General features: G+C 42.7%; 1 protein-coding gene across 3 annotated transcripts in view; it reads right to left on the bottom strand.

Moving 5' to 3' along the window:
- LPIN1 (lipin 1) overlaps nt 1-27,897 on the bottom strand; it is a 141,144-nt gene that overhangs the window by 112,848 nt on the left and 399 nt on the right. The window lies entirely within an intron of this gene.

A 27,897-nucleotide genomic window follows, 5' to 3' on the forward strand; every position in this document is an offset into this window, starting at 1 on the left:
GTAGGGGTTTGCTGGCCTGGTTTGCTGGAACCAGCAGCAACACAGGCCTGCCACACCCCCGAACTGGTTCTCCGGATGGTGCCATGGGCGCACCATCTTCTTTTTTGCTTCTGCCCATGCACAGAACAATTTTATTGTCATTTCATTTCATTTTTCATTTCACTTTATTTGTATGCCGCCCTTTTCCCTGGGGGGACTCAGGGCGGCTCACAGTTCAAACGGGGGGGGGGGGAGGACAAACAATTTACAACATAAAAGCACTACATCATTTAAGAACTCAACAGTCATACAATTCGAGTAGGGGTTAGAGCCTTTAACCCCAGGCCAGCCGGGAAAGCCAGATTTTAAGTGCGGCGCGGAAGGTCTGGAGGGTGGTGAGGGTCCGGATCTCCACGGAGAGTTCGTTCCAGAGGGTCGGAGCAGCCACCGAGAAGGCTCTCCTCCGGGTAGTTGCCAGTCTACACTGGCTGGCTGATGGAATTCGGAGGAGGCCTAATTCTATGCGATCTTATCTTGTACTGCGCGTGTGTGCATTGCGTGCATCAAGTGCATGCACGTGTGCCGCGGCCACAAGCAAACAGGCAGTAGTGACTTTCAGAACGCACCCCTGAATAGTACCCTGTTCTGACCCCCCCTTCCTCGCTCGTTCACAGACGACAGTCAGACAGACTTAAAAGGAAATAACTTTATCAGTGTATACTGTCTTCTCTTATTTTTTCTTTAAAACTAAGATATGTTAAGTATATTGATATGAAGGCATAAATACCCTCGACATAGAATGGAGTTTGCTCAGAAGCTGAAATACACCAAGTGAATGAGAGGAAGAGTGGGAAGCAGAGGAGAGAAGAAAGATAGGAAGAGAGGGATAGGAGAGAGGGTGAAGGGGGAAGATGAGGAGGATAAGGAGGAGTGGAATGAAGAGAGAGGAGAAGGAGAAAGGAAGGGGAAGTAGAGTAGAAAAGGCTGATGGAGGGAAGAAAGGAGGTAGGAGAGATGCAGAAGAAAGAGGTGTATGGAGAGCAGAAGAGATAATAATTGGTTTTTATCTTTCTGGGAGTTGACGGCAAGAGGAACTGATGTAATTATTACTTAATACAATAGGATACTGTCTATGTAATAGTATACATGTGATTATATGTTATGAAAATGGAAAATAAAAAAAATGCAAAAAAAAAAAAAAAAGAATCCTGATAACCATTAGATGACATTAAAGAGATACAAAGAACCTCTTAAGATTTTTTCCTCCTTCTATCCTGTTTCCCCAAAAATAAGACTTCCCCAGATAATAAGCCCAATCGGGCTTTTGAGCGCATGCGCTAAAATAAGCCCTCCCCTGAATATATTGCAACACAGCAGCAGCCATGAGGTGACCACGCTCGGCACCTCCTGCACCTCAAAAATAATAAGACCTCCCCGAAAATAAGGCCAAGCGCTTATTTTGGGGGGGGGGGTCAAAAAACTGGGGAAACACGGTAGTGATTTTCCAGATTTTTGCACGTCAGATACCAACAATCCTGTCCTACAGCATTCCTAGTTGTTCCTGGAGTCCATTTCTTTTTCTTTTTTTTCCCCCAATTTTTTATTTTATCAATTTCATATATACATTCACAATTATATGATCTCATAGCTGTTATTAATAATATGTATTTATAACAATTTTTCCCTACAGTTGACAATATACTTAAAATTGCTTCCTTACCATCCCATAGATCCATCTTATCTTACAATGGTCCTACTTCTTCCCTTCCTCCCTCTTTCCTTCCCTCATTTCTTCTCTCCTACTCTCCTTCCTTCCCTCCTTCCTTCCCTCCCTCCTTCCCCTTCCCTCCCTCCTTTCTTCCCTCCTTCCTTCCCTCCCTCCTTCCCCTTCCTTCCCTCCTTTCTTCTCTCCTTCTCTCCTTCCTTCCCCCTTCCTTCCCTCCTTCCTTCCCTCCTTCCTTCCCTCCTTTCTTCTCTCCTTCTCTCCTTCCTTCCTTCCCTCCTTCCTTCTCTCCCTCCTTCCCTCCCTCCTTCCTTCCCCCCTTTCTTCTCTTTCTTCTCCTGGAGTCCATTTCTTACAGAGGCCTTATCTTCAGAGAAGCAACCAAGATCATCAGGAGTGACAGTATTTAGAAGAAGTCTCAAGGAGGCCTCACAACTGCTTCTGCTCAGATTGTAGAGTCCTAGGTTTAAAGACATTACATCCTGAAGCAGGGTTTTTGCATTCCTCACTTGCAATATATGTTTCTAAAGGCCATGATCTGGAACTGTGACTTGCACACAAGACCTCCTGTCTGAGGCTGACAACAGCCCTGGTGTTTCACAATAAATGAGGCAATCGTGCAGATGTTTAAAATAACATAACACATAAAGATATTGATTCTGGGAAAACAAAACTGTACTCTCGGTCTCAAAAACAACTTTCTTCATGCAGTGATATAATCAGCCTGTGACAGGCTGGGCCTCTTGCCAAGAATTCGAGGGCAGAGTTGAACGCAAGCACTTTATTTTTTTTTAACCCTGCAAAGTTAAAAATAACACCCCAATAGTCTCCCTTTCAGAGACACGAACCTGGAATATCGAACATTTTAATAGAGTAGCAAATCATTTTTTTAAATATAAATTTTTATTTTTATTACATAGACAACACATACACACAACAATAAAAAAACAAAACAAATAAAAAAAACATCATCACATAAAGCATGTCGTTTGGTTACAGGTGTTTTAACATCCATATTCTCGAATAGCATTTACCATCTCTACATGGGGCAGCCCTTGAAGAGCATCCGGAGACTTCAACTCGTCCAGAATGCAGCCGCGCGAGCGATTGTGGGTGCACCTCGGTACACCCATGTTACACCTATCCTCCGCGAGCTGCACTGGCTGCCTATTGGTCTTCGGATACACTTCAAGGTGCTAGTCGTAACTTATAAAGCCCTTTATGGTATTGGACCTGGGTACTTGAGAGACCGCCTGCTGCCAATTACCTCCCATAGACCCGTTAGATCGCACAGGGTCGGCCTCCTCCGGGTTCCGTCCACCAGCCAATGCCATCTGGCTACTACCCGGGGGAGGGCCTTCTCTGTAGCAGCTCCGGCCCTTTGGAACGAGCTCCCCGCGGAGATTCAGACCCTCACCTCTCTCCTGGCCTTCCGGAAAGCCGTCAAAACCTGGCTGTGCCGGCAGGCCTGGGGTTGATGAGTTCCCTCCCTTCTCGACTTGTATGGCTGTGTGATTCTTGGCTATTTTAACTGCTTGTATTGTGTTCTATGTTCCCCTTTTCCCCCTTTGAGTTGTTCGCCGCCCTGAGTCCCTCCCGGAAAAGGGCGACATATAAATAAAACAAATCTAAATCTAAATCTCAGATTTTTCATTTAGTATAACTAAATACCTCACTTTCATTGTACAGTATATGTTCAGTTACCATTAGTATTATTTTTTTCCAATAAATCATAATTCCCTTACATTCTTGATTGTCTATTTGATAACAGTATACCTTTATGTAATCCCCTCCCCAAGAGGTTCCACAAATCTACAGTGCCGTTTAGAACCGGTTCCAGCTCCCTCTCCCCGCCCGTCCGCACATCATCAAGATGAAGAGCGAGAGAAGGAATTCTGGGAGTTGAAGTCCACAAGTCTTAAAGCTGTCAAGTTTGAACATCCCTGGGATTTTTTTCCTAAAGGGTTAGGGGTGCAAGGATCTTGTAACTTGACAGCTTTAAGACTTGCGTGCTTCAAATGCCAGAGTTTCTGAGCCAACATTTTAGTTGCGAAGCAAGAGCGTTGTTAAGTGAGTTTCACCACATTTTACAAGTTGGCCACGCCCACCCAGTCACATGACCAGCAAGCCACTCCCACAAAGCAGGCCACAACTACAGAAGAGGTTCGAAAAATTTTTGAAACTCACCACTGAGGCAAACCTAATATGAGAAAAGAAAATATTGAAGTATATTTAAGCACCTTTATAGGGCTGGACATCTTATAAAACATATTTTATAACACCAATGAGTTTCTTGAGGGGAAAAGGAGGGAGGGAGGGAGGTAAATGTGATATTTCAGAATGAATGTGATAGTTCAGCTTGCTTCCTCGCAAGGTAGCGAATGAATAAAATCTTCCGTGAATAGCTTGCCCTTACATAAGGGTGTTGTAATAACAGAAGCTGCACAATTAGCAATCTGGAACCTCCACCTGCCAATTGAGATGTGAGTTTCAGAGGATTAATGAACAATGGATTCCAGGCAACAGACTTTTCCCTTAGCAACGGGGGTGATATCATTGCATAATAACATTCTTTCAATGGGAGATTCATGAGGTACTTGATTTAATTTAGACTGATGTAGAATGATGACATATGGTGACATATGTCAAGGTAAAACACGTCATTTGCCATTGCCTACGTAGTAAACTGTATTTAGCATACATTAGAAGTAAAATAGATCAACCACCTAATCACTACTCATACTATGGCCCTCCCAGTCCATTCACATTCTTTGAACAAATTCTCTTAGCCATCTGGGCCAATTCATACCTATTTATTTATCTATATGGCTAGAGGTATTCAAGGCCAGTGATCACCTGGGAGATATCTCTCAACAGTTTCTCAAGTTGCTATAAAATTATAATTTTAATCTGATGGAAAGAAAAACTATTACCTATATCAGGAAAAATCATACTTGTTGAGGTGCTGGTCCTTGATCAAAACCGGTTCACCGACAAACGCGCGCTTGACAAAAACGCACTGCAGGGAGAAAAGTGTGAGTTCGAAATCGTGCTGACAAATGAGCACAGAAGCATGCTCTAACCCTAACCCTAACCCTAAACCTAACCCTAAACCTAACCTTAACCTAACCCTTAACCTAACCCTAAACTTAACCCTAAACCTAACCCTAACCTAACCCTAAACCTAACCCTAAACCTAACCCTAACCCTAAACCTAAACCTAACCCTAAACCTAACCTTAACCTAACCCTTAACCTAACCCTAAACTTAACCCTAAACCTAACCCTAACCTAACCCTAAACCTAACCCTAAACCTAACCCTAAACCTAACCCTAACCCTAACCCTAACCCTAACCCTAACCCTAACCCTAACCCTAACCCTAACCCTAACCCTAACCCTAACCCTAACCCTAACCCTAACCCTAACCCTAACCCTAACCCTAACCCTAACCCTAAACCTAACCTTAACCTAACCCTTAACCTAACCCTAAACGTAACCCTAAACCTAACCCTAACCTAACCCTAAACCTAACCCTAAACCTAACCCTAACCCTAACCCTAACCCTAACCCTAACCCTAACCCTAACCCTAACCCTAAACCTAACCTTAACCTAACCCTTAACCTAACCCTAAACGTAACCCTAAACCTAACCCTAACCTAACCCTAAACCTAACCCTAAACCTAACCCTAAACCTAACCCTAAACCTAACCCTTAACCTAACCCTAAACTTAACCCTTACCCTAACCCTAACCCTAACCCTAAATCTAAACGTAACCCTAACCTTACCCTAACCCTTATCTTAACCGTAATGGCGCTTCTGTCGGCGGTCTTTGGTCGGCGCGCTTCTGTGCTCATTTGTCGGTGCGCTGTCAACGTCACGGTTTTATCGCCGCGGTTTTGTCAGCGCGCTGTTGTCGGGCGCACATTTGTCGGGTCACGATCAAAACCCATTGTGTGTACTCGGTGTGTTCATTTGACACAGTAAATAGACACAAAGAGATTACGTTGTCTGAAATAAGTAATATAGAGAATCATGCTCAGTCTACGATGAACTTTCCACACAATTATTTTCTACAGTTGCTGTGACAGCCTGGGACCACACATGGCTCTTTAGCATCCAGTCATCTATACGCCCTGCTAGACATATTTATTTAGCTGACAAAGACCATGAGCAGAGAAGAGATAGCATAAGCTTTCACAAATTTCTCATAGAAAAGGAGGAAGCTGTTACTGAGCAGACAAAAGGAGGAGGGGAGTGTGTTGGATTTTAAAAGTTTTAAAGAGGAGGCCGAGATTCCATGGTCGATAGACCAATAGAGACTCTAGGCATAATTGGCTGTTGTCCATGATGTCCATAGTCATGTGGGGAAGGATTTGAAGATCCACTATAGGAAAAAGAAGACCACCGTGGGATAAAATGTACCCAATGCAGATGGTCTTTTATGGAAAGCTGAAGAAGACAAGACTGCAATGAGCAATGTTCAACTAGGTTGCCAGCGAAGTGACAATCTTGGAAAGAGAAGACCTTTACAATTTGTAAAGAAAACAGGGGGAAGATATAGAGTCAGCAATGTTCATATTTAATCAACCCTCTAAAACACAAACATAGCTATCACCAGGTAATAGACATTGCCAGAAATGTGGGATTTTGTTTTACTAAAAAGGCTTGCCAAACATTGTGTAAAATAGTCTACTTTGGACTGATTTTATCTTGAATTATGGACGTATTGGCCCTTCTGGGCAAGAAAGGAGGAGAAAGGAATTTGATTTGACTGGCTGACCTGCTGTAACTAACCATTGACTATAACTGAAACAGAAATTGAAACTTGCACTGATTTAAAATATATATATCTCGGGAGGTAGGTTGGGCTGTTCTGTACCTTGGATCAAATCAGGTGAACTCCTAGTTTATCATGACAAAGTTCAAGTTCAAAGTTTAATGAATTTATATGCCACCCAATCCCAAAGGACTCCAGGCGGCTTACATAAAAACAATGTTAAAAGAATACTAAAAAAAAATTAAAATAGAAAAACAATGCAAGTTAAAAAGACACAACATGCACTCAACCTTAGTGGGGCTGGACCTCATTCAAGAGGTCAACAACCCCAGGCCTGCTGGAATAGCCAGGTCTTAGTAGACTTTCGGAAGGCCGAGAGAGATTAAGATTAAGATTCAGATTTAATTTATTTGTATGCCGCCCTTCCCCGGGAGGGACTCAGGGCGGCGAACAACTCAAAAGGGGAAAGGGGATACAAACACAATACACGTAATTAAAATACACAAGAGTCATACAGCCATACAGGTCGAGAGGGGAGGGGAACTCATCAACCCCAGGCCTGCCGGCACAGCCAGGTTTTGACGGCTTTCCGGAAGGCCTGGAGAGAGGTGAGGGTCCAAATCCCTGCGGGGAGTTCATTCCAAAGGGCCGGAGCTGCAACAGAGAAGGCCCTCCCCCGGGTGGTAGCCAGATGGCATTGGCTGGTAGACGGAACACAAGGCCGACCCTGTGCGATCTAACGGGTCTATGGGAGGTAATTGGCAGCAGGCGGTCTCTCAAGTACCCAGGTCCAATGAAGGGCTTTATAAGTGACGACTAGCACTTTGAAGCGTATCCGGAGACCGATCGGTAACCAGCGCAGCTCGCGGAGGATAGGTGTAACGTGGGTGTACCGAGGTGCACCCACAATCGCTCGCGCGGCTGCATTCTGGACGAGAGTTGCCAACATGCCCAAAAGGGAACCAGGCAGTTTGACAATTGTATTCTCATTTTGCTTCTCACTGTATTTTGTTTACTACATGCATGCTATACTTAAGGAAGATAAAAGGGAGCATGTGTACTCCCTGAATCACGTTGCCACCCATAATTTACATATTGCATTGAAATACAAGTGAAAAAGACTGCAGTATGTGTTGTGATATTGCAACATGTCACTTCCTCCTAATGGTTTGTAATAGATGCATATGAGTACATAGATCTAATGAAAGCCAATGTGGCTTGGTGTTTGGCTTGGTTTCTTTTTAAGGAACAGAGTGAATGTTGTATAGAAGACTGTTGTGACTCAGCAGAAGTTTGCTGCGAGTTGAGTCGGGATGCAGGAATAACAATGCAGCTGGGGCTCGTTAGTGTGGTCTTCTGGAGATAAAAGGACTGATGGTGCCACGCCCTGGTTGCAGGAGTCAACTTTCATCATTCGTCGTTCGTTCATGGTTCATGGTTCATCGGTCGTGGTTTGTCTGTGAGAGGCACTTGGAGAAGTGATTTGCTTTCTTTCTGTACACCTGGTTTGGCCGTAAGAGATCTTTGTTTTTGCATTCTGTTATCTTCTTGCCAGAGACTTTATTTATGTTCATTTTGGGCTCGCAGCCAGTCTGAGCCGAGGACTGATTAAGTTATTTCCTTTTAAGTCTGTCTGCCTGTCGTCTTTGAACGAGCGAAGGAGGGGGGTCAGAACAGAAGACGATTGAAGATTTACTTTTATGGGAAGGGGAAGAGAATTAAACCCTAAAGTCTTTAGACCAGCATTTCTCAACCTTGGAAACTTGAAGATGTGTGGTCTTCAACTCCCAGAATTTCCCCAGTCAGCTATGCTGGCTGAGGAACTCTGGGAGTTGAAATCCAAACATCTTCAAAGGCTGGGAGGAAGGTGCAAAACGCAGGAGGCTCCCCATAGTTCCTTGGCTCCCCTTCAGTCCTTGGCTGTTGCAAAGAAGTGGCAACTCTGGGTGTGCCGCTCCCACTTCATTCAGAAAATTCCCCAAGGGGCGGGATTTCACAACCTTGAAGGTCACATGCCCACCCACCTAGCCATGCCCACAAAACCAGCAAAAAACTGGCCTGGCTTCCAATATTCCGACCGGCATGGGCGGCTGCAGTGAGCAGTAAGGGAAGAGAGCTTCGGGTGGGTGGCAGTGGCAGGCTAGCTTTCACAGCTTTCGCGAAAGCCGCGAGCTGATGTACGCTACATGGCCAAACGTGGGTGGGTGGCGGCAGCAGCCTAACTTTTGCAAGGGAAGGCCTTCAGGCCTCCCCTAGCCAAAGCCACGCGGCCAAAAGCAGGTGGGGAGTGGTGACGGCGGCAGGCTAGCTTTTGCGGCTTTCACTAGGGAAGGCCTTCAGGCCTCGGGAAATCCGCAAGCTGGCAAATGCCACATGGCCAAAAAAACCCCGCCCCCTCTCCAACCTCACCTGGCTGGCTAAGCCTCCCAGGCGGTGTGCCTAGCTAACCAACAACCCTTGTCCCTCCAGTCCAGTAAGTTTACCTGTCCTGCTGCCTTGTTGCCTGCATGTTCCGTGCTGCATCCATCGCATCGGAGAGCTGTTGATTCTGCCTGCTGGTAAGTGACCCGTTTTTTTTTCTTTTATTTTTTTAATGTTCTTTAAAAGAATATTTTATTTATTGTCCATAGAATTTTTTTAAATCGTTTTACTTAAAAGTTTTGAGTATAGAATATTTTAAAATGGTTTACTTCAATTTATTGCGTGTGGATTCTTTTTTTTTAAATTGTCTTAGACTATTTAAAAAAAGATTCTATCCAAAATAAATTAAAATAAATCCTTTTTAAAAATTCTATACTCAATACTTTAAAATGTATTGTGTATATAATTTTTTAACTCATTTTATTGTAATGTATTGTGTATGGGATATTTTTAATGGTTTCATTTTAAATTATTGTGTGTGGAATACTTTGAAATGGTTACAGTATAAATTACTGCTACAATATCTTGCAATGGTTACAGTATAAATTATTGCTGGTGGAATACCTTGAAATGGTTACAGTATAAATTATTGCTACAATATCTTGCAATGGTTACAGTATAAATTATTGCTGGTGGAATACCTTGAAATGGTTACAGTATAAATTATTGCTACAATATCTTGAAATGGTTACAGTATAAATTATTGCTGGTGGAATACCTTGAAATGGTTACAGTATAAATTACTGCTGGTGAAATATCTTGCAATGGTTAGTACAGTATAAATTATTGTGTGCTGAATACCTAACAATGGTTTTTAAAGATTTTTTATTTATAGAATATCTTTTTTTAAAAAATATTGTTAGGGGATTTTTATTTTTTAATTGTTTATAAAATATATTTACTACAAGAAATGTTATTCCTTTTTCCAAATGTTTTCTTTGTGATGCAATATGTTGCTTTTAATTATGCAGGTGTGGTGCATGGTTTATGTGCCTCAAAGTGGCTGCTTTTCTATGGGAAGGCAGATTGGTGCAAGGCAGCTTTGCCAGATTTAGTGTGTTTCACCCTGGTTGTTTAGGTAATTGTGAGGTGGTTGCTGGTTCTGTGAGCTTCCTGGCACTCTCCTTTATAATTTCCCACAATGCCTTGATGGTTTTTTATTCTAGTGGCTTTGTCTTTCCTGTCCTTAGGGTTAGGGAAAAAAACTGGTTTCATTTGCCGTCTTGGGGGGGGGGGATTCTTATTTTTTGGTGTTTTCCTGGCACTGTCACAGTTTGTGTGGGTGTGTAATGTCCCGCAGTTATCTACACATTAATAATGATCTAGTAATACTTCCTTATACATTTTAGTGACCTTTCCTTACATAATTGGTGTTTTCTTTCATACTTTTGGATTTCTAATTTCTGTTTCTGTTAGTTAGCAATTGTTAAAACCAATCCCACGTGAAAAAGTATTCAAAGCCTTCTTGATTTTAATTGTCAATTTATTTATTCCTGCACATTGTAATATTTATTCATTTTCATATCTCTGTTTTTCCACCATTGTACAAACACAATTCCAGCAGCTGTTAACATGTGTAAAATTAAATATATATTATACTCCCTTTCAAATAGCCAACAAAATATTTCTGGTTTTAATTCCATATCTTGCTTTACCACTGCTTCTAACCACTAACTTCTGAATAGCTCCTTGGACCGACCTAAGTACTGAACCCAATTCATATATTCCTGTTTTTTGGAACTGAGAACTACATTTCAGAAAAAGGAAATCTGTATTGCTCTGGGAATCTACCTATGACATTGATTCTTGAACTAACTTCTTGGTGAGGTGATGGTGCAGAAGACGCAAAAAAGGACAGTAATTTTCCTTTCCTATTATTTTGTGTGCTTGTTTCATCCTAATGCAGTGCATGCAATTAAAGTCTTGCTTTCTGTGTCTCTCCTTTATGCAGGTTATTGGAGCAAGGTGATGAAGTGGTGGTGCAGAAGACCAGCACGTCAGTAATCTTCCCTCTGTAAGTAGCTGTCTTTATTGTTTTGTGTGCTGGTTTCATCCCAATGCAGTGCATGCAATGAAAGAGTTTGTTTCTGTGTCTCTTCTTTGTGCAGCCTATTCATTGGAGTCAGTGATACTGAAGACTGGCAAGGACAGTCATCTTCCTTCTGTAAGTAGCCCTTTTATTGTTTTTGTACTTGTTTTAATCTTATTGTAGTTTATCCATTGAGGCAAAGAATTCAGTGGCATCGTCGTGGCCACTCCCACCCAGTCACATGACTGCCAAGCCACTCCTACCCGGTCACATGGCCAGCAAGCCCACCCGGTCACAAGGCTGGCAAGCCACTCTCGTCCGGTCACATGGTCGTCAAGCCACTCCCACAAAGCAGGCCACACCCACAGAGTAGGTTCCAAAAAAAATTGAACCCCACCACTGGACTGGCCCCACCTCAATGTATTCTCTGCCTCCCGAGTCCCAGCTGATCGAGAGGGAATGGGGATTTTGCAATAACCTTCTGGGGTGAGAATGGAGATTTTACAGTATCCTCCCCCTGCCACGCCCACCAAGATATGCCCATAGAACCAGTAGTAAAAATTTTTGAATCTCACCACTGGAAGGGATGTCACTGAAGGGGCTGAAGGAGAATGGCCATAAAGAAACAGGGACTGCCTGAAATACCTAGTCCAGACTCTAAACCATCCAACCTCAAGTAGGCACAAGTCGGTGAGTGTTGTGGCCCAGCAGGAGCCGTTGGAGCAGACTCCGACAGCGAGGGGTCTTATGAGTCGGCCTTGTAGGAGGTGGAGGACCCTGGACAGGGTGTCGACTCTGGGCAGGGCGAGGACAGACTGGTTGGCCACCAGGTGGCGACGGAGTCTTGGATCAGAGGGAGTGTTCAGGAAAACATTTGGGAGTTGTTTCAGGATGCATGCAGACGAAGGGCTACTCGACGTAAAGAACAACTGCATAATTGTAGGAGATGATTGTGCTTAGCTGATGCTGATTAAGATCCTCTCCTGAGTATAAAAGAGACTGTTTGTGCCACGCCCTGGTTGCAGGAGTCAACGTTCTCGTTCACTTTCACGAATTAAGAGAAACCAACTTGGAGAAGTAGGTTTGCTGGGAGAAGCCTGTTTGAAGTGCTGCGTATGTTTATAGGACTTTTTGCCAGAGTGATTATCTTTGTTTATTTTGAGCTTGCAGCCAACAAGAGCTTGGACTGATTAAAACATTCTTTTGTATGCCTGTTTTGGCTTTCGTTCCTGGACGGCAACGAGGGGGGCCAGAACAGTAAAGAAAGGAAAAATAAAGAGAAGCAGCCCTCTGAGACTTCGGATTCAGAGCTGAAATCTACATACACTATGGTCTTTTGAACTTTTGGAAAGGCTGCTGGCAGAATTCATTTCATGAGTGTAACTACATAGTTGTAAGCCCCACAGAGACAGTAATCCATCCATGAAATTCTGAACATCTGAAATCATCCGTAAGGTAAATGACCTATGCACAACATAGATTTGATAGCAAGAAGTAAAAACATTGTAAAAGATGGCAGATATGCTGAAGCAAGGGGATCTCTCTCTCTCTCTCCCAAGCCAAAGACCAGGGTAGAAAGCCAAGTCTTCATGGCCCTTCTAACCAATAGCACAGGGAGGGCCATCTAAATCTCAAGAGGAACCCTGTTCCAGAAGTTAGGACTGGGCTGATTTAATAGGGAGCTTTTTAAAAAAATAATCAGGTTATAATTATCCATAGTTTTAGAAGATCCTGCACAGCTTAAAATGTAATTGATAAAACATGACTAGCTATTTTAGGAGTGGAAAACTGCCACCAGTAGGCATTCAAAAGCAGTACTTACTTTGGGAGAAGTTTTCAAGAAAAGAGAGAAATCCTTAAACACCAGTAAGTTTTAAGGTACACCTTTTGCTCCTTAAGCTCCACTCAGACATAAAAAAAAACCTACAAAAACCCCACACATTGCCTCGACCCCCCCCCCCCACCTGAAGAAGGTCTCAGAAGGGATACTGGGGAACACTTCTGGCTCCAAGCTATACATTTTGAAGCCGGGTCCTCTATTATTGAGTGTCTGTGAAGGTCAAGATGGAAATTACTTCTCTAATAGCTTGTTCCATCTGAAATGATCAATTTTGCTGTCCAACCTTTTTGTGTGTGTGGTAACTTGCATAAATATATACTGTTTCTCCTTGCAGCTTCTGACTCTGCTGTCTCCTGTTCAGTAGTACTCTGTTTCCCTGAAAATAAGACCTCCCTGGATAATAAGCCCAATTGGGCTTTTGAGTGCATGCGCTAAAATAAGCCCTCCCCTGAAAATAAGCCCTCCCTGAAAATCATAGCAGCAGCCATTAGTGAACACGCTGGCTGCCTCCTGCACCCCAAAAATAATAAGACCTCCCCCAAAATAAAGCCAAGTGCTTATTTTGGGGGTCGAAAGAAAATAAGACCCTGCCTTATTTTCAGGGAAACACGGTAGTTGGTTCCAAAATGATCACCCGACCATTCCTAGGGTCATCTTCTAAAGGAACAAAGTTCGAATTAATCATTCTTTTTTAACATGTGATTATCTGCTTTGAATTTGAGATTCCTCTTATAGCCCTAAACCAGTTTGGTGGGCATTGTCTTGCAAAATCTCTAGCAACCTTTGCTCTATAAATGGCAAGTGAAGCCTGTTTTTTTATAGAGTACCAATAGCTTTCTTTCCTTTTGAGGGTTGATGCACCCACGTCACACTTATCCTCCGCGAGTTGCACTGGCTGCCCATTGGTCTCGGGACACGCTTCAAGGTGCTAGTCGTTACTTTTAAAGCCCTGCATGGCATTGGACCTGGGTACTTGAGAGACCGCCTCCTGCCAATTACCTCCCATAGACCAATTCGATCCCACAGACTAGGCCTCCTCCGAATCCCATCTGCTGGCCAGTGTCGGCTGGCAACTCCCCGGGGGAGGGCCTTCTCTGTGGCTGCTCCGGCCCTCTGGAACGAACTCCCTGTTGAGATCCGGACCCTCACCACCCTTCCGGCTTTCCGCAAAGCCATTAAGACCTGGCTGTTCCGGCAGGCCTGGGGCTGCTGAATCTCTCAGCCCCACTCGAGGGTATGACTGTTGTTGTTTTTTAAAATGTGTTTGTCTTTTTTATCTTTATTTTGTACCCCCCTTCCCTCTCCGATTGTTAGCCGCCCTGAGTCTCTCGGGAATAGGGCGGCATACAAACTGAATAAATCCACTCCAATCCAATCTCTTTCCATTGCATCTTTCCCAGAGCTGAGAGACTGCTTCCGGTTCATTCTTTCTCACAATCTCCTGGTTTCTAACCTCGTGCCTTAATCATTAAACCCAACCGGCTCTCTTCTTTCTATATTGCTCATAGCAAAATCACATGAAAGAACCTGAATGAAATTATTCCTACTGCAGCAAACCTATTGATTGTACACAGTTTTCAAGTAGGAGAGCATTCCTTGTGTGACCAACCTTTCATAATTTGAAATCTGAATACAGTTTTACAATCACCGTGAGAAACTAATCCCTGCAGTTTAGATTTACTGTAACGCTCCTTCCTGTCAGCCTTATTATGGGGGAAACCAGACAGGAAGCGCAACTAGATGAGTGAAAATCTTCATGCTGCATCAATAGACTATGCTCTCCAACCATGCCACTTGATGAGAACCAATTCTGAACTCAATGACCTTATCGCAATTTTATCTTCCTCAAAACCCACCAAATGACCAGACATGCTAACGCAGAAATGAATACTACGAAGGAAATGTGACATTACACTTTTCTTGGCCAAGTTTTGTAAATATTGCAAAATTGCATGTAGTCACGAGAAGTGGAAAGAATACAAAATGTAATGTCTCAGATTTGAAGATAACCAAGATGCCAAGAATCAGGTGACATTTGTTGAGTCATTAGCCATGAAAACAATATCATTGTTGGCTTCTTTTATTATTATTATTACTTTTTATTGAAAATTTTGGAAAAAAATTTTTTTACAAATGTTTACTTCCCTCCCACTATTCTCCCTCCCCAACCCCCCCCCCCCAACTTCCCAGAACCAATACAGGGTATAAATTTTTAACAAAAATATTCTAAAATAAACTTTTAAAAAAGTTAACATCCTCTTTCATTTGAGCTTTAACTCCTCTTTGCTAGGCTAACTGTAAACAGATTATATCATTCCTTGTTTCTTCAGTCATAAGCTATCTGGAATTTCTTAGTCCCGTATTTATTTTGAGTATAGTCAATCCATCTTCTCCCCTCCAGTTTATATCTCTCATTGGAATGGTCCTTGAGATATGCTGATATTTTAGCCATCTCTGCTAAGTTGTTTGTAAACATTTGTATAAGCTTTTTTTTCTAAAATTTTCAAAAAAAAAAAAAAAACAATGCAGGAAAGAGAGGAGGGGGAAAATGTGCCTGCTTTCCAAGAATCTATGAATAGCGAGAGTGTGGTTTTGAAACAGCACTTGTTTTTCCTGACGTTTAAATAAGTGGATGTTTTTTACGGAGTGCTGCCGTTCATGGGTGTTGGAACTCTGCCCTTTCACACCCAGTTCCTGGTGGAAACAAAAGCTCTCCATTTGATATCTTCCAGGCACATTTTGTGCATCCTTTCCACGTATTTGCAAGACTACCGGGATCGGCTTCTGAGAAGTGGGAGGTGGCCCACACGGACCAATCAAAACACACCACAGCTTTGCTAAGCTATTTGAAATAGAATAACAGAGCAGAGAAGCTCCTGTGTATTTTTTTTTTGCTCTGCCTCCTTACACACCCACTTCGAGGCTGCCTGTTTGGAAAACACTTTGGAAGGAAGTTCACAGACGCAAACCTGCAAATGCAGAAAGGTGGTTGTTTACGGTTGAAATTCCATTGATCTCCATGGTGGGGGGGGGGAGTGGGGAGGGGATAAAGTAAACATGGCCGAGACAACCTCCTATGCCATTCAATTTGCAGTGGTTCCCTAGCAAATATTTTCAGGTTCCTTATCTGATGATCACATTTGTCCTGAAATTATTCCAACAATGCTTAGTTTTGGATAGAATTCAGGGGTGAAATCCAGCAAGGTTCTGACCGGTTCTGGAGAACCGGCAGCGGAAATTTTGAGTAGTTCGGACAACCAGCAAATGCCATCTCTGTCTGGCCCCCGAGTGGGGTAGGAATGGAGATTTTGCAGTAACCTTCCCCTGCCACGCTCACTAAGCCACACCCACCAAGCCACACCACGCCCGCCAAGCCGCAAGAAAGACCCATTAGTGGGCGGTAGGTAGAAAAAGGTTGACTACCACTGGTTTACACCAATCCTTCAAAAGGGGGGTATCAATTCTGCAAAGAGCCTGTGCATGTTCAAGCAGAGTCATCTAGAGAAGTGGTGTTCAGCTGGTTCTCTCTGGTTCAGGCGAACCGATAACAGCGGTCGTGGGAGGCTCCGCCTACCCACCCCAATGTAATGCGTGAGCACTGTGCAGACAAGGCGTGTGCGAGCGAAGCGAGTGAGCACGCTCACATTTGCAAACTGGTAGGGAAGGTAAGTGAATCCCATCTCTGGTCAGCTAGTACCAGTTGGAGGCAGTCCCGAAAATGTGGGAAAGGGTACTGTTGCTTTAACACTTTGAAAAGAGGCATTCCACTGCATGTGAGTTCAAAGCACCTCTTTTATATGCCATTGTATCTAAAAATACTCCGAAATGTTTTAGGACAGATTCATTTCTCAAGAAGCACCTCCAGTGCCAAATCCTGACAAGGGGAAATCCCTGATGCCAATCAACTGGAACCAATAAACTTACATTCCCTTTCTTCCAAATTGCTTTTACTGTACTTATGATTTTCCCTGTTTTTTAAGGCATGCCTCATTTGATGCCCGCATTCTCATAAAGGTTTTCCACCCTCTTTCTGGAAGCATAACTTACCTTGATATCTGTTATGGCAAAAGCAACTGAATAATAGGAACGTAACCACCTTATTGCCACTAATGGCCTGGTTAGTGCTGGCTATTCTGCTTGCATCCTGGACCTTGGATATTACTGCTTAGATCAGTGGTAGTCAACCTTTTTCTACCTACCGCCCACTAATGGGTCTTTCTTGATGGAAAAATTCCCTTACCGCCCACCAGTTTTTGCGCAGGTGCGGAACATGATCATATTTCTTTTTTTTCAAACATGGGTTCTAAATTTGTTTCACAATTTAACAACTACTTTTACTCTTACGTTTTGATCTGCACTCCACACAGTGCTTTTTTCCCTCCTCTTTTCCCTTTTATTACAAACACCAAAAACAATGCTGTATTAGGTGCCAATTTTTATTAAGTGTCACCATCAAAACAAAATTCGTTTTCCTGCTTTCTTCTTCTTCTTTACCTTTCTTATAGTATTTCACTATATCAAGGATCTCTTTTTCCCTTTTTTTATTTGCTCCTTCTTCTTCCTTTACTTATTTCTTTCTTTTATTTTATAAGATAACAAAACTTAATTTATGAGCCAGACTAAACACTGCTTACTCTCCTCCTTTATTTTATCCCCTTTTCTCTATTTTTCTTCCCTTTTCTTGTTATTTTTTTTATCTTTTCCTTTTTATCTCCTTTTTTTTAACCTTCCTTAGGGCAATGTACAAAAGTAAGGCTGATCTAGTCAGCCCACTTATTGTTATTAGCCAACAACAATTCTCTCCTGCCTATAACTTTTCTTTCTCCTATTTTGCAACTGCTCTGCTCCGCTTTATTTTATAAGATAACAAAACTTATCTGCCTGTCCCTGCTATCAGTTTCCACTCCTCCCCTTCCTCTTCCCACGTGTTTGCTTGTTTGCTTGCATGCCCACGTTGGTTTATTGATGTGTGTCCTCATGCCTGCCCACTCGCTCAAAAGGAGGTTTTAACCTCCGGTCCCTACCGCTAACCTAGAATCCCGAAACGCCCACTAGTGGGCCGTAGGGACCAGATTGACGACCCATGCTGTAAGGAGAATTTCAATTTATGGCTTTGTTTACTTGCGAGTAAATACACCGAGGAAAGATGCCTGTGTGGTGGCCTCTGCAGAGGAGACAAGAAGGGCAAATGATGTGAGCTGATTTATAAGACCCATGACAGGTTCTCAAAAAGCAGCTGCCTTTAACTGGGTCAGTCATGAGTTATACCAGAGTCTCTTGGGTGAGTTTCAGAACAGTAGCCTTTGAAGAGGAATCTATTATCTGAGCTGTGAAGATAAAACTGGTTCTCCCTATGGTAAACATTGAGAGGCAGACACAAACACAATTTTGGCAGGAATATGAACAGGGTGGCACTTAGATAAATCATAGCCTTCACCTTTGGCCAACCAGAGTTTAAAATCAGCATAAAAAGGATCGCAGTTTTAATGGTGCAGAGGCAGTAACTAGAAACAAATGCCCAATGTATTATAGGAAACTGCATATCCCAAACACTGATTAAGTGAGGGGGAAGGAGAGATTGACAGCACAACTGCTGTTTGCATAGCCTTAGGTACCCTTTGTCGTATCACAGCTTCTTTTCTTAAAATATCGTTTGCTTTGTTTAGATCTCATTAAATGCAACCGGACAATATTTTTGCAAGACACGCATGCTGTTCCTGAGGGAATCTTTCCTTCTGGATTTTGTTTTGGTGCCAAACTGTAAGCAATCCGGAATAAATATTAAGGAGGTAACACTGGGTACCCTTCCTTAGGAATAGAACCACTAAACCTGGTCAATTTACTTCTGAGTAGAAACACGAAGATGCATTGAAAGTTACAGCCTTAAACAGCCAAAATGGAAAGGTTCTTTTTTCTTGTTTTGCTTTAAATATTGCATTGTGAAACTTAGACTGATCGATATATCAATTTAGATTTATCACTGACTTGCCTCTTATTTGCCCTTTCGACTTAATTGGGTTTAAGGTTTGGAACTGCACTCTTAAGATTATTCCCTTACAAAGAGTGACTCTGTAGGACAAATTGTTCCCTTCCTTCCCTTCTGACCTATTACCCCTGGAGCATGTGCCCCTGGAACTGAATCTGAAACTTGATCTGGCATTGCTTCTGAGCCCCATGAACTACTGGTACAGCAAAATCAGCCTTCTATTATTAAGCAACCCTTTGCTTCCTTCCTCACTTCAAATGCTCCAATTATTCTCAGTTGTATCCAGGCCTTTTGCATTCCTCCTTTTGATCCTCTGCACATTCTTACGGGCCTTAAACTAGGATCAGTCAGCCACCTAGTGACTAAGGAGATGTATGGCAACCAGGCAGCTATTGTTTCAGCTCGATTCTCGTTGGTTATAAACTGCATCAGTGGTGGGATTCAAATAATTTAACAACCAGTTCTCTGCCCTAATAACCAACTGGGTAAGCGTGGCTCGATGGCCATGTGACTGGGTGGGTGTACCCAACTCAACGTCACTCACGTCGATGGGCGCTTCGCCTTAGCTGTTACAATGTAAATAAGGGTTAACCGGAGAGGCAGTTTCTGTAAGCAGGGCAGTAAAGATTAGGCTAGAAACAACACTAGAATGTTTCCTTCCTGCCTTCCTTACAGGATTAGCTCTGTAAAGTGGAAAAAAACAACATGAGATTTCTTCCAACAACCGGTTCTCCGAACTGCTTAGAAAGTTAACAACCGGTTCTCCCAGATAGGTGCGAACCGGCTGAATCCCACCACAGACCTGCATGCTCATGGAACTCAACACATTTAGGTTCCTAATGCTAAGGCTGAAGTCTATGGGTCTAGATATATACTGGATCTTTATTAACCATAGAGTTGGGCTTTTTTTCGGTGTCCTGTTAGGATTAGTGTTATTCAGAACTGAAGGCCTTGAAATATAAAAGCAGTCCTTATTTGGCAACTGCTTTTTTTAGTGACCATTCACAGTTATAACATTGATGAGAAAGTAACTTTGCAACCAATCCTCCCATTTGCAACTTCCTTTTTTTGTGTCTGTGTGTGAAATATATTTTTATTATTTTTACATTTAAAACAATGCAGTACCGCAGAGTTCGGAGTGACCATACATTCACCTTATACACAATTAGTCTCAACCATTAACTATTAGCCTACTTAGTGCATTGTCTATCCTTCTCTCCAATCACAATATATACAGTTTGTTCCAGTCTTGTCACCTTGTCTTATACCAGCCATAAAATTTGTTCCAGACTTCAAAATATTCCGATTCCCCTTTATTTTTAAGTTCAAGAGTGAGCCTATCTGCTTCCGCACAGGCCAACACTTTTCTGATTATATCTAGCTCTGAGGGTGTATTTTTCCCCAATACTGCGCAAAAGTTATGTGTGCCGCAGTTAGTACATGTATAATTAGAGAGAGTACATTTTACTTTTTTTTTCTTTTTTCTTTTGCTTTACAAATCTTTTTATTTCCATTTCATTCTATACAATCACATGTTTACTGTGCAACCGAGGCATATAACATTGGATAATAAACACAGCCCTCACTTTTATAGAAAATGCCCCCTACAATACAAACCCAATATACCGCCTTAGCCCACCATACACCCACTTTCATCCCCCTCCAACTTTCATTCTTCCTTCTCTCATACCCCTCTACACCTACTTCCCCTCCCCCTCTATCTAACCCTAACCCTATCACTCCCTCTCTTAATCCATTCCCTCCCTTCCTTCTCCTCCTCCTCTCTCTCACCCTCTCTACTCTCCTTCTTCTTTCACTCAGCTCCTCCCTTCGGTATACTTCTATTACCTTCCAATATATTCAGTTTGTTCTGTTTTGACACTAACATTAAAAAAAACCACAGTATACAAGTGCAATCATGCTTTAAAATTTAACACATATTATATTTTCCCCCTCCCCCCCTCCCCCCCTCCCCCTAGATCCCCACCTCCCTTCCCTCCCCCTGACTTCCCAGAGCCCATACATGGTATAAAGAGTACATTTTTCTTAAACCCCTCCGTTATTATGCCTAGGAGAAAATTTTTTGGTTTAAACAAAATTTGGTCTCCCACCATTTGTTCCAACCATGATTGAATCATTTTCCGATATCTTTTGGCCACATTGAACGTCCACCACGTATGATAAAAAGTGCCTGGTGTTTTTTTACACTTCCAACAATTTGGGGCCAGATTTTTAAACATTTTGGAGAGCCGTGCTGGAGGGAGATGCCATCTGTAGAACATCTTATAAAGATTTTCTTTATACGCCGTAGCCATTGTTAGTTTCCGATTAAGCATCCAAAGTTTTTCCCACTTAGCCAATTCTACATTATAACCAAAACATTTCGCCCAGGCAACCATAGTTTCTTTGACATGTTCTTCCTTGAGTTTATATTCCAATAAAAATCTATACAGCACTTTGATCAACTTGTTTTCTGTCTCTATCAAAAATTTATCTAACACTGTAACACTGTATTTGGCAATACCTTCCATCTTCCTGTCCCATGTAAACCTTGATTGTATCTGTAAATAAGACCACCATTCTAATTGTACCCCTTGTGATGCCAATTCCAATCTAGTTTTAATCTCCCCCTGTCTGTTCAATAACTCTTTATATGTAACAATATTTTCCATATTAATTAAATTTGGGTGTAGATACGCTTCCATCGTAGACAGCCAAACTCCCATTTACAACTTTCACAGATCTGTCAAGCAAAGAAAAGTTGAAGCAAAGCATAAGCACAGTCATCCTTTCACTTGTCACCGTTTCATTTAATGACTGAGTTGCTGCTCCTAAATATGGTTGCTAAAGAGGACTGTCTGTACCAGGGGTGCGTTTCAACCGGTTCGCGGCAGTCCCCACGAACCGGTTGGTTGGCGAACCCGGAAGTAAGTAACTTCCGGGAACGGCGAAGGGTCCACCTGCCCGCCCGCGTTCCTTACCCGGTTTTGACGAGTTCTGCACTTCCACGCATGCGCAGGACGCATATAGCGCCTGCGCGATCCTCCAGGAGCAGCTGGAGCATCGCACAGACGCTAGTACGCATGCGTGCACTGCGCACTTGCACGAGGACGCCGCCAGCCCAGTTGGAACGGGGCAAGAAACCCACCCCTGGTCTGTACAAAGTGAGAATTATGCTCCCTAGTACCTATGCTTAAAGAGCTTGGATACAGCCTTTGGATATTATAGTTAGTGCACCTCAGGCCAGGTCAGAGTCACCCACCTATCTTTCAGGCCTAAGGTGGGACTAGAATTCACTGCCTCCTGGTGGTAGGCAAAAGTTCCCAGTGAAGCAGATCCCAGGCCATTAGCTTGATCCAATAAGAGAAAGTCCCACTTCTCTGTGTCTTGTGATGAGCTCCTCTTCAATTTCCCGGAATCCTCTGACAACTGTGCAAGTACTCCAGTGAAGTTACCCAGTTGGGTAATGAAATGGCTGCAAGCATGTGACCTGACAAATGCGTGCCCGACAAATGCACGGCGACAAAACCGCGGTGACAAAACCGCGATGTTGAAAGCGCGCCCACTAAAGCATGCCTACAAAATCGCGCCTACAAAAGCGCGATTAGGGTTTTTAGGTTAGGATTAGGATTAGGGTAAGGGTTAGGGTTAGGGTTAGGGTTAGGGTTAGGGTAAGGGTAAGGGTAAGGGTAAGGGTAAGGGTAAGGGTAAGGGTAAGGGTTAGGGTTAGGGTTAAGGTTAGGGTTAGGGTTAGGGTTAGGGTTAGGGTAAGGGTAAGGGTTAGGGTTAGGGTTAGGGTAAGGGTTAGGGTTAGGGTTAGGGTTAGGGTAAGGGTAAGGGTTAGGGTTAGGGTTAGGGTTAGGGTTAGGGTTAGGGTTAGGGTTAGGGTTAGGTTTGTTAACGTTGTTTCCACATTGTTTTTGTGTTGTTTGCTGATGGCCCGCCTTTGTCGGCGTGCATTTGTCGCCACGCTTTAGTGGGCGCGCTTTCGACGTCGTGGTTTTGTCGCCGCGCATTTGTCTGGCGCGCATTTATCGGTGAACCCTGCAAGCAAACCACCAAGCATTTCCCACATTGAGACATCCTGTGAGTGACTTTCGTCCTTTGCCAGCACAATTCAGAAGCAACATCCTTTGCGAAGAGCGGGAGGTCATGTCCATCCACAATAGGGGATTTAAAAAGTGATGATCCCTATCTCCTTTTCTGGCATTAATGTCTGTGTCTTCTGCCATTGTGAACTTCATTAACCATATTATGAGTTATTTATTACAAATATTTGTGTGATTACGCAAAAGGGAAATATAGTGCATGTCTCTTTGAGAGAATTGTGTTAAGTAATCTTGACTCAGCAAAGTGTCAATTAAACTACTTGGCTGGCTGTCAAGCACTGAGTGCTTTTGTTCACTTGCACCTTCTTCATAATAATTCTTCCCTCTTTTGCAAGATTTAAATGCTCTCAGATTAGACAATGAATGACGAATCACAAAACCTCCAAGATGGAATTGTTTCATGGCCACAATTCACAGAATTTCTCAATGCAACAGAAGAAGGATTCCGAAATGGCTGAAAAACCTTTTCCTTACAAGACTTTTTGGCATTATAGCAACTGCTCCCATTTTGAGACTGTTCTGTTTTTTTTCCTTTAATATCCACCGCATAAAAATATCACGGGAAAACATGGTAGAGTGGATCCAAGCACATTTTATTTTACTGTGGACGGGAGGACACTTTCATCACTGCATGGCTGATAGTAGCTCAGGGAGTAAACCATTGATTGGAATATTGATCAGCAGAAGAGAAAAAAAATATCTTCCTATGGCACGCGCAAAAATTTTCGGGCACCAAACTGGTAGTAATTGCGGCAGAAACCCACCCCTGGCTTAGAGCCTTAACTACTAGACCTGTGATGGTGAACCTATGCGGCCCTCTCTGCGGCCATGCAAGCTGTCGCCCCAGTTCAGTTCGCCGACAAATGCGCGCTCGACAAAAGCACAGTGAGAAAACAGCGAAGTCTAAATCGCGCCCACAGAAGCACGCCGATAAATGTTTATTTCAAGCTAATTCCACTGAATTATTGACATAAAGAACAAAACTGAGTAAATGGTATTGGTCCTTTTACACTATGAAGGAGATAAATTATTTATTATTAATTAATAAATTGCTTTTTTTAGTTTGATCACCTCTAGAACAGGATCCTGAGTGTTGCTGTGAATCTAGACCCCCCCCCCAGCCTTAACAATTTTTTTCTTAGACTTATTAAGTTGTGAAATGACACCTTTTTATTACCATAGTTCCATCCAGCAACTCTGAGATTTGTGTGTATGTGTTGTGGGCCGCCAGTGGTCAGAGGAGCTGGCAGCAGAGTTGGACAGCGAGGAGGTTGGGGAGGAACATAGGCCTGTCCTGGAGGTTGGGGGTAGGTTCAGACAAGGGGTCTAGTTGGAGGCAGAGATGGGGGTCAAGGCTGTCTGGCAGTTTTCAGTTGCCTACAGAGCAAGACAGCAGTGAGGCAGAGGAACAGCTGGAGCCTGTTCCCAGTGTGCGCATGCGCAGGGCTGCCAGAAGAAAAGAACAGCTCAGAAATCAGGGTCGACTTGGGAGTAAAGCCATAGGTGGATGGTGAATGGCCCCTCCCAAATAAAATAATAAAAGAGGAGTGAAAGGGGAGTGGGCTTTTGCTTGAAACAATTTCTTCGTTCGTTCGTTCATTCATTTCAGGAGTGTGAAGATCTGTCCGTGAATCTCAGAGACTCTGTGCCAAGTCTTTCCTTGCACTATGAGTAGATATAGAAGGAATGAGAGGTTCTTTCACCTTGTCCAATATTGCACTGGCCTTTAAGGATATTTGTCCCATGTAACAAGAGTTTTAATAGCGTAGAAGACAATCTGCTTCCAAAACTTCTTCCCTGGAATTTACTGATCCATATCACATTTTGCAGAGTCCGGGCAGCCAAATCCACACTCCATTATGTGCCCTTGAATCACTGGACGAAGCCCAAGTCTGAAGGAATAATTTAATTCCCCTGTCACACTAATTCAAGACTGGCAGACATCTGAAAGATGTTACTTAAGCTTCCCACCAGCGGTGGGTTTCAAAAAAAAATTCCAACCTACTCTGTGGGTGTGGCCTCCTTTGTGGGAGTGGCTTGCTGGCCATGTGACCTGGTGGGAGTGGCTTGCCAGCCATGTGTTTTCTTTCTTTCTTTCTTTCTTTCTTTCTCTCTCTCTCTCTCTTTCTCTCTCCCCTTCCTTTTGTCTCTCTGTCCCTTTTTCCTTTTTTTCTTTCATCTCTCTCTCACTTTTTCTTTCTTTTTTTCTTTATTTATTTCTTCCTTTCTTTCTCTTTCTCTGTGTGAGTCTGTCTGTCTGTGTGTGTGTGTGTGTGTGTGTGAGTGGTGGGTTTCAAAAAATTTGGGAACCTCTTCTGTAGGTGTGGCCTGCTTTCTGGTGGAACCTCTTCTAACCGGTTCGGTAGATTTGACGAACCGGTTCTACCAAACTGGTGCAAACTGGTAGGAACCCACCTCTGCTTCCCACTGGAAGGATGCACTGTCCTTCCCAAGGAAAATATCTTTTCTTACTCAGATTTTTTTTAAAGAAAATGTTTTGCAAATTGCATTTTAGTGTACTAATACACTGCACATTGTTTATTATTTTTCTGTGCTGGGATTATTCTAAGGTTTGTTTTTCAAAAAAGGTGTTAAAAAGGAAAGGAAAGCTCAAAACTATGTCTAACAACGTGGCATTCCCATTTTTAAAAGTCACTAAAATGAAACATACAGCAACAGATGCTACTATGATCACCTCTGTTGGCGTTTGAGATAAAACACCAAGGGGAGACAGTAGATTAAAGGCAGGCTTTCAGTGAAAAGCAAGTGAATGGGCTAAATATATTATGATACAGCTGTCAGTCTGAGATACCAAAGATAGCAAGTCATCAGTTACTGAGGTTATGATTACGATGTTCAATGTCATGAGAGTATCATTTGAATTTTCCTTCTGTTTGCCATTCAGGGTCACCTACACTAAAATGACTCAGGCCATCTGCAGTCATGATGGTCAGGGTTATCTATTCCAGTGTTTCTCAACCTTGGCAACTTGAAGATGTCTGGACTTCAACTCCCAGAATTCCCCAGCCAGCGAATATGAATTGTCTATGGAGATTCTCAGTCGTCCAGGTCGTGGTTTTTTTCAAGAGGCAACTAATTTCTGGTTTTTCTCTGAAGACGTTTCCCTTCTCATTCAAGAAGCTTCTGCAGCTGAAGAGTCTAGTTGCCTCTTGAAAAAACACTGTTGGCACATGCTATAGGATTATTGAAAATATCAACTTCCATAAATTAGGATTCCACCTGACCCATGAACTCTTTTTTGGCAACATTTTCAAACCTCGTCATTATTTGCATTTATATCTTATATTTACTAAATCCAAAGAACATCTTAAGTGCTGTGCTTCAAGTGTGCGTGCGTGTGTGTGTGTGTGTGTATCAGAGGTGGGTTCCTACCAGTTCGCACCTATTCGGTAGAACCGGTTCGTCAAATCTACCGAACCGGTTAGAAGAGGTTCTACCAGTGGACCCGGAAAGCAGGCCACACCTACAGAAGAGGTTCCAAAAATTTTTGAAACCCACCACTGGTCCTTGGATATGATTATTCTACACTATCATGCTCCTATTTATAAAACTCAGTGCCTCTGTGAAAGGTAAGGATGACTACTGCGTTTGTGGTGCAATCAGAACATTGCGTGTGTTGAAGTTGTTTTAACGCAAACCAAAGATGCCTTTAAAAAACAAGTTGACATCCTATTCTTATGCATGCCAGTGCTGTGTGTGAGGTAATTTAAGGTGGTTCTGACAAGTGTCGTCGGCATCTTCATATCCGGTCATATGGGCGGCAAGCCACTCCCATCCAGTCACATGGGCGGCAAGCCACTCCCACAAAGGAGGCCACACCCACAAGTAGGTTCGAACAATTTTTGAAACCCACCACTGGTGTGTTGTGTGTGTGTGTGTGTGTGTGTGTGAGAGAGAGAGAGAGAGAGAGAGAGAGAGAAAGAGAGAGAGAAAGAGAGGGAGAATAAGATCTCTTTCATCCCTTCATACCTATCATATTCCCTTTAAAGATAGTGTATATTTATAGTTTTCACCTACCGTACCACACAAAGGTAAAATGTCAATCTTATATTTTCACCATATCCTTACTCTTCTTCTTTAGATATAACATCATCCATTATTAAGACTAACTCCAACAGAAGGCTCAAGACTATTTTTGCTCTGAATCACGTATTTACCGCCTGAAAATGAGCATTACAGAACTTTGCAATCTTTTTATTCCTATTCCACATACACTGTGAGTGTCAAATTCACATCACTCTCTGCAGAAAAGTCTTCATTGGACCGTACTGTTCAGTCAGACCCATTAAGAAATACTGAAAAAGCACTTCTAACAAGGGAAATATTCCTACATGTATCTTCCACCCTTTATAAATCTTTATAGAAGCGGAGAACTAGGACCCACTTGCAAAGTCTTATTTCATTTATCAGAGGCTTAATGAACTGAGTTAAGTGGGAAACTGTGACTTAAGTAGACAAAAGCACCGGAAGAATTAAGGTTCAGTGTGCTTTTTAACGCCACGCCCCCCCCCAAATTTGTGATGGATCCAAAAAGCAAATTTGCAAGTTCTTCTCATGCAAAAATCCAATCCTACTAATCTGCCCTCTCCAACAATTGTATGTAGAAGTGAGGCTTTTAAAGAATTGCTATTATTAGACCACCAGGAGTCAGAAAACCTTGCTGATTGCAAGGTTTTGCAAATGTTTCAAATGTCACCCCAACCTTCCTGCCTGTCCCCTATTTGAACGTTTGCAGGAGTAATACAGAATAAAGCTTGCAACATCCAATCTCCCTACTACTCCTGTTTTTCAAACCCAGTAGCAGTTCACATTTTTCAGAAAGCAAGACCCATCTCAGAGCTGTCTTTGAAATGTTTGCTCTTTTAGGCATACAAAAATGGCAAAACTCAGAATGAAATTAGAGTTTAGCTGGTCAAACACACCCCAAAAAGCAATCTCTCTCTATTGTCCAACAATGTTAAAATGGGGGGGGATAGTTTTTCAAGAGACAGGCGCGTCCACTAGAATGG

This window comes from Thamnophis sirtalis, unplaced genomic scaffold (assembly GCF_051295495.1).
Source record: "Thamnophis sirtalis isolate CommonGarterSnake01/CBP01778 unplaced genomic scaffold, rThaSir2_p1.2 scaffold_16, whole genome shotgun sequence".
NCBI lineage: Eukaryota > Metazoa > Chordata > Lepidosauria > Squamata > Natricidae > Thamnophis > Thamnophis sirtalis.